Raw genomic sequence first — 8,191 nt, forward strand, 5'->3', positions numbered from 1 at the left:
AGGAACTTTTCGTAGCTTCTCGAAATCACCGCGAAGGGAAGATCTTGTCTAGCTGTGCTTCGCGCATCTGATGTTAATGGGCATAGGTAACCACTCAATCTTCAGACGGGCCCAGTCCTTGACTGGCTATGGAGATAATAAAAAAATATGAAAAAACGATTTCTAGAAGTAATTACCAGAAGTAAATTTAAAAAGTTCAGACCTGGAAACTGGAGTCAATAAAAATTTAGAAATAGCAAAAGATTTACAAATATCTACAGAAACGATACAAACGGCATTATCTATCTACTTGTCTACGATGAAATTATAAGGGCTACAAACAAACACCTACTACAATTACTTTGATCAGTGTTCGTTCAGTAAATGAAATTCGATCATAAGCTATGACCCATAAATTGCTACATTTTTATTTTGTTTTTTACTAATTGCCTGAAAATACCTAAAAGTGTTTACAAAATAAAATTATTCGAACTTATAGATTAAAAAAGAATAAAAAGCTTAAGCTATAAGGACAAAAAAGAACTTGGTTATCCGGCAAGGTACATTAGACGAAAGCACAAAATTAATATATAGAGTCGGGCCTCGTACACATTATGCTTTGTGCTAGTGAAAGATTTCATGATAATTAGAATCAAAGTCAACATTAGAGCTATAGTTTTCAAAGAATTTAAAGTTGTAACCAAACAACATGAAATGCAAAATATATTCTACTAGCGACCCGCCCTCGCTTCGCTTCGGAAACATTAAAACACACATGAAACCAAAAAATAAAATTAAAAAAAAATTTAAAAAAGTAGCCTATGTTCATCAGGGACAACAAAGTAGCCTATGTTCAATGTCGGCTTCTAATGGAAAAATATTTTTTCAAATCGGTCCAGTAGTTTCGGAGCCTATTCGAAACAAACAAACAAACAAATCTTTCCTCTTTATAATATTAGTATAGATTTCGCTAAATGTTTCCATCAGTCATTACTGAACGACAAAGAAATTCGTTTTTTCTTTCGTTCTAGTAAAATTGTGTCCTATTAATCTTCTTAGGGCTTCGTTTCAGTTTTATAGTGTAAAGGCTGCCCCATCCTTCACACTGAAACGCATTACTGCCGTACGACAAATTATAATTTTTGGGGGTTTGATTTGTATTACTTACACGATGATATTCCTTCACATTGATAGTCATTCATGAACCTTTGTTATAAGTTCTATTTAATTAGACAAATGGGCACCTACCTGCGGAATTCGAACACCGGCACATTCGCATCGCTCGATACGAATACATCGGGCGTATTATCCTTAAGCCTGCGACCTTTTCTGACCACATTAAGAAATCAGGCCCAGGATATAGGAATCTATATACACTTGTGTTAGATGCTTGTAGCTACAACGCTAGATCAAACATAGGCACACAGGTAACAAACTCGTTTTCATCAAACTCGGCGAACAGTTCGATATGAAACCTTACATAGAGCATCAGCCCGCTTAATTTCTCGCCGGATCTTAGCGAATCGCACTTCTGGTATGGTAACAAATGCACTGATAAACCAGCTGTCCTTGAGCTGTTAGGTATCCATTAGAGGCGCTCGGGCAGCTACTACCAAATCGTACTCCTGGCCCCGGTTCGTCCTCATCTGTCCTGGTAAAGTTGGAAATGTTTTCGAGCCACCAGTACCAAAATATCATAACTGTCAATAGCATTACACAAACTTCTGATGCTTCAAATCGACGAAAATTAGAAGCGAGTGTTAAAAAGATCAAGACAAAATAAATGAAATATGCAAATGTCCGACAGATTTCGAATTAAACTGGACAAGATAATGGAATTCTCATGTATTTCGTTTTGATTGCATTAAATTTAGATCAGAGGTTTTTATAAATTTCCGCCTATTAATGAAATACGTGTTATAGACCAAAACGATTTTAGTGGTACATTTATAAATGAGTGGTGATGGATCGCATTGTGAGCTTAAGCAGCTAGGTACCACTATCCTGATTATTACTACCTTGAAGCAGTCATGAGTGTGGAATAGCCGGAGAGCACAGCGGGATACGTTAAAAAGATACCATCATCTCTTTTTATCACGCTTTTATTAGCTTCAGACGTACGTATGTTAGTATGTAACGGAATATTTGAACATGATTTTGACCCCCTTCAAAGCGTCAGATTAACTCGAAATTTGATATACTTATTAAGGACAGATGACAGATCAATATTTAAAAAAAAAAATGAAAATATAATTGAAAAATTGAAATTCAACTAAAAAAATTTAAATGATAAATAGTTTAAAAAAACTAAAAAAATACACTTTCAGAGAAAATTCAACTAAAAAAATAGAAAATAATTTTTAATAAATTTGAATTATTTTTTGAATTTTTTTTTTACCATAGCACCAATTGCTGCTAGAGCAGAATTCCTTATTAATACCCACTTTTACTACCACGCTCCTTTTAACTCTGAAATTAACTCCTCTCTAGCAGTAGATATTATAGCCTACGCTGGTCTAATATCATTCTGGCTACTTCTACCGTCAATCATTAATACGTTTCAGCTTAAAGGGAACAGGCATTATACAATACAAATTAGACTTTGATTTCAAGTCAGTCCTATTGTGTGCTTTAAGGGCTCCAGTGATTGCTATGTCTAGATGAATCGTGAAGTGGACAGTGTGTCTATAAGGTTTTTTTTTTTTATTGCTTAGGTGTGTGGACGAGCTCACAGCCCACCTGATGTTAAGTGGTTACTGGAGCCCATAGACATCTACAACGTAAATGCGCCACACACCTTGAGATATAAGTTCTAAGGTCTCAGTATAGTCACAACGGCTGCCCCACCCTTCGAACCGAAACGCATTACTGCTTCACGGCGGAAATAGGCGGGGTGGTGGTACCTACCCATGCGGACTCCCAAGAGGTCCTACCATCAGTGATTACGCAAATTATAATTTTGCGGGTTTGATTTTTATTACACGATGTTATTCCTTCACCGTGGAAGGAAAAAAAAACACACACACACCTTGAGATATAAGTTCTAAGGCCTCAGTATAGTCACAACGGCTGTCCCACCCTTCGAACCGAAACGCATTACTGCTTCACGGCAGAAATAGGCGGAAATAGGAATAAAAGCATATTGTGGGATGTTGAACCCTAATTTGTAAATATTAGATGAGGGCAAGTCGTTACCACCTATAAACGGCAACGCAAATAGCCACCCGCTCGCATTACACCTCTTAATTTCGTTAGGAGCAGAGGTTGTGTCGGTTGTGACACAGAGTGATTGGTACGATTGTTCTGTTTGCATTTGAACTCACCTGTAATTGGAAAATAATTTTTTTAACGTAAAATTATCATCTAAATAGAAAGAAAAAACGAAATAGAAAAAAAGAGTTTAATCCATCTTGAATAATCAGAGAATATACACGGGAGCATGAATAAGTAATAACCATGTAAGGTGCTAAGCGCAGACGATAGGTAATAGCTTCAAATCTTTGGCGGTGCAGTAAAATATAGGATAGCTTAATACCAAAATATATACATACATTTATCTGCGATGCACCAGTGGCCTGCTAATCCTTGTATTGCTACAGCCGGTTCCTCTAAGGACGTTTTGACGGTGGGAAATCAACAATTATAATGTTTTGTACTGAAATATAATTTTTTCTTTGGATTTCTTTATTAAATCAATTAAACTTACTTTTACGGTTAAATATCGCGTTTTTAGAAAACAAAAATAATACAATGATAATAGAAATGTATTTTTAATTGTGTTAATGCTTTCTTGTATTCTTAATTGTCGGTATTAATAATAATGGTATAACTCATATGAAGTTTTACTTTATGTTAAAGAAAAGTGCGAAAAGAAAAGGTTGACAGAAATTTATGGCTTCGTGGAGGTTTTAATAGGTCTCACAAAGGAGACGTCACAAGCGTACAGACTCTTAAGCTTTAGCTATATTGAAAAAATAAAAAGAGAAAGATGCGCGCTTCTAAAGATATAATACTTAAGTACCGTTTTCTTCTTTATTTTTCAACCGATTTTCTTTTGTTTAGTTGTAGTTTTATCTAAGCTAGTAGTGCTCCAGTAGTCTTAATTCGACTGTAATTAATTGAAATTATAAGTTTGAACATTATTACAGTCAAAGACTATTATTATACTTCTATAATCACAGATTTCGCCAAGACTACACTATAGACAAATATTAATGAAGATAAACAATATTAACCTATTCTTAATTTGACCACAGACTTTAAGCAATAACCAAAGGTTGACAATAAACAAAGAGTTTATATACTTATATTGTTGTGTGTCAAATACATGGTAGTGTGTGTAATGTTTTTTATTGACTTAATGATTTTTTATGTATAATTAACAAAAAATATTAGATTTCTGCACGCCTTCTCTATATTCTCTATAAGTGTGGGAAATTTCATACCCTCCGTCCGCGCAATTTTCGTAAAAAGGGATCCAAAGTTTTTGCTTCACGTATTAGTATATAAAACAATTCGACTAAGCGTGACTAAGCGACAATAACTGCTTTGTACATAAATGATAGGCAATATCCATATTCGATGCGCAAAAAAAAAATATTTCTAGGTCTATTAAAATAATTTCAATCCTACAACTAGATTCGTTAAAATATAATTTTTTTCAAGTATTTCGACTTTAAATTAGTCTACTATAAAGATCACGCATTGTCGCTTAGTCACGTTTGCATTTCAAGCGTCGGATTGTATATTTTTTTATTTAAAACAAAGGAATTTAATAAAATTTTGAGGTATCAGTGACAATGGCCGAAGTTCGATGATCGGGTAAACATGAGTAATTTACAAGCACATTGTGTTTCGAATTTCCGAGCGACTAGACTACAATAACTTTCACAAACGGCAATCGTAATAAACAGAATTCATTGTTAGGATTACCGTTGTTATTTTAGGCAGATTTTTAGATCAGAATTAATTGTTTCAGCAACGAATAGCCTTATTGAACAAAGACCTGGTGGTTACTGGTGGTAGGACCTCTTGAGAGTCCGCGCGGGTAGGTACCACCCTGCCTATTTCTGCCGTGAAGCAGTAATGCGTTTCGGTTTGAAGGGTGGGGCAGCCGTTGTAACTAAGCCTGAGACCTTAGAACTTATATCTCAAGGTGGGTGGCGCATTTACGTTGTAAATGTCTATGGGCTCCAGTAACCACTTAACACCAGGTGGGCTGTGAGCTCGTCCACCCAACTAAGCAATAAAAAAAAACAAAGACTGAAATTTCGATCTTCCGAACTGCTGCTATTTGAACAAAGAGCCATCCGTTATCATTGTGAGAAGTAAATGTGTATAACGAGTTTAAATGTTGTATTTCAATAAAAACTCATCGTGCACAAGTATAATTTTATGAGAAATTCATCTTAATTAAAATATCTTGAAGAACATATATTATTACTCTATATACAGCGAAATGTTATTGTTTGTTTGGTTCTTTTGACGTGACAACGTGTAATAATTCGATGGAGCCGGCTGCACGCACGAAAAAACATGACTCATGCGGCGTTACCTCGCTCTGAGGCGTTACATTTAAGGCTTGAAGTGCAAGCGAGAGCACGCAACAAGCGACAAAGAGGCACAATCGGCCTCCGCGTTCGGCAGCGTTCGACACCTGTCTCTCTCCTACTTGAGTGAGCGATGCATCCACGTGGACAGCTGCTATACAATAATACACTTACATAAATATCTATCAAACAAATAAAATTTAAATTTTCTTTTGAAAAATGAAACCAATTCATCAGTATTTTCTTATGACGTTGTCACGTTCAACTATCGTCAGTAAGCCGCCTTTACAAACAACCGTATTTTTTTTTCATTCTCAATTATTTAAACGATCTCGCTAGCTCCAGTTGTCTAGTTGCGCCCTTCACAGAGAGAGAGAGCTCAAGAATTCAACTCGTTTTAATTAAATGCAGCGCGAGAAGTTTTCCGTTTGCTCAAATTGCTTTATGTTAAATGTTGTTCCTCTGTTTGATACAGACACGAGATTTTATTTTCGTTGGATCATGCATATCGTAGATTCAATTAGCGGGAAGATATGCACTTTCCGCTAATTGTAAGGTCCGAATCAAGAATTTGAGACAAAAAGGTAAAAAAAATTACAGAATCATAATGGAATATATTAAAACAAACCAAAACCTAACTAACTAATTTAAAGTTTGTATTTCAGGGCCACGATATAATAATAGACGGCTTAACGTATTCAAGTCTCCGTGAATTAGACTGAAATGGCACTTAAAGTCAATGCTAACTAGTGGTTATTATTATTAGAAACTACTAGCCGTACTCGCCCGCTTCGCTGGGCATTTAAAATTAACATTATTATTTATTGTCATTATTATTAGGGAGTCCAAAACTCATATAAATATTAGCCTATCCATTAAGTACATATATTTTCTACACAGATACCAAGTTTCAAGTCAATCGAATGCATGGTTCAGTAGTTATAACGGAACATCCGTAAAAACCACTGTAGGTTTATATATATATATATATATATATATATTAGTATAATGGAACAGTTTCATGTAGAAAATCGGTTTCAGTATTTCTAAGTAACTTAATTTTTGTGACTTCCGATCACATCTGATCACATAGTCTGTCTAGCTATCAATCAAAAAACCGAAGCATGCAATCATAGTCCCCTCCTTCACTACCTTCAGTTCTCTTAACGCATTCATAGGCAAAGGTGTATGAAGCTGCCGATGAAAGTTACCGTTGTTTATAGAAATCACTACCAGAGGCACAGCCACGTCGCTGCACCTAGCTTGAAATGGTGAGACCAAATTTCTTCGACTCCTACTCCCTCTAATACGATTTTTGAGTCGTGGGAGACTAAAGCAAAATTTTCAAGCTTCATGGCATTATTGCGGCGTGGAATTTGATAGGCAGCGGCTTGGCTCTGCCTCTGGCATTGCTGAAGTCCACGGGTGAAGGTAACCACTCACCATCAGGTGGGCCGTATGCTCGTCTGCCTACAAGGGCAAAAAAAGCTGTTTATGCCAATTTAAATAATAAGAATTGAATATAAATAAACAACAAATTATTAACTAAAATAACAAAATTGTTTTAGGAATCGAAGAGAAGGAATGGAAGGAACGACGGTACAAAATTAGGTAGTTACATACATACCACGCATGCAGTGCTCCCGTAGCTCCATTGATTTTACCACAAGCCGTTAAAAATAGATTCCAGTGAGACATTTTTTATGACAAGATCAAACTCCTACAAAAATTCAGTTTGATATTCGCGTCGGGAAACCTTTTCGACTCCCTAATGATACATCCCATTGTTGCCGTTCCAATTATAGACTCTTTCACAGGTATTAGATGTTGTTGCCGATTTTCTGGTGAGTCCTCAAACAGAACAGAAGAATAAGTACGCTCAATGATTGCGAATTCAATACCTATATTTTTCTATCTATCTAGTCTATAACATAATTTATTGGGAAAAAAATTGTAATACATAGCCAAATAGTTATGTGTTAGGTTTTTAAGTTACTAAAATATATTATAAGTAATATTTACTTACAAAATCTATAGTTTCTTTACTAAAATAAAGATACATAGCAATAACAATAATAAGAACATTTATCATCACTTTTGATAGTTGGATGAGATCACAACTCACTCGGTGTTATGTGGTTACTGGAGTCAATGATCACAATGTGCCACCATTTTGTTTTCAATCCACTCGGGTTAGAGCGCTCAGCTGATTCATAATAGGTAAGATTGTGGTATTTCCCGTTTGGGTTTACGATACGTCTAAACACGAGTTATCTCTATAGGTATATAAAAATGAATTACTGTTCGTTAGTCTCGCTAAAACTCGAGAACGGCTGGACCGATTTGGCTAATTTTGGTCTTGAATTACTTGTGGAAGTCCAGAAAAGGTTTAAAAAGTGGATAAATATGGAAATGCTCGGAATTAAATAAAAATAACAATTTTGTTTTCCCTTTGACGTGTCCCCCGTCGGACGGATTCCTTTTGGTTGTTTTAAGTTTATTTTATACAAAAGTTTAGGTCTTTTATTTATCGATTAAGGCACTACGAAGTCTGCCGGGTCAGCTAGTATGGTAAATAAAATTCTGCGGGTTTCATTTTTATTACACGGTGTTGTTTCTCCATTATAGAAATAATCTGTGAAAACATGCTCGGTAGGTACGCA

The sequence above is a fragment of the Bombyx mandarina genome, chromosome 18 (genome assembly GCF_030267445.1).
Source record: "Bombyx mandarina strain Sakado chromosome 18, ASM3026744v2".
NCBI classification, from domain to species: domain Eukaryota; kingdom Metazoa; phylum Arthropoda; class Insecta; order Lepidoptera; family Bombycidae; genus Bombyx; species Bombyx mandarina.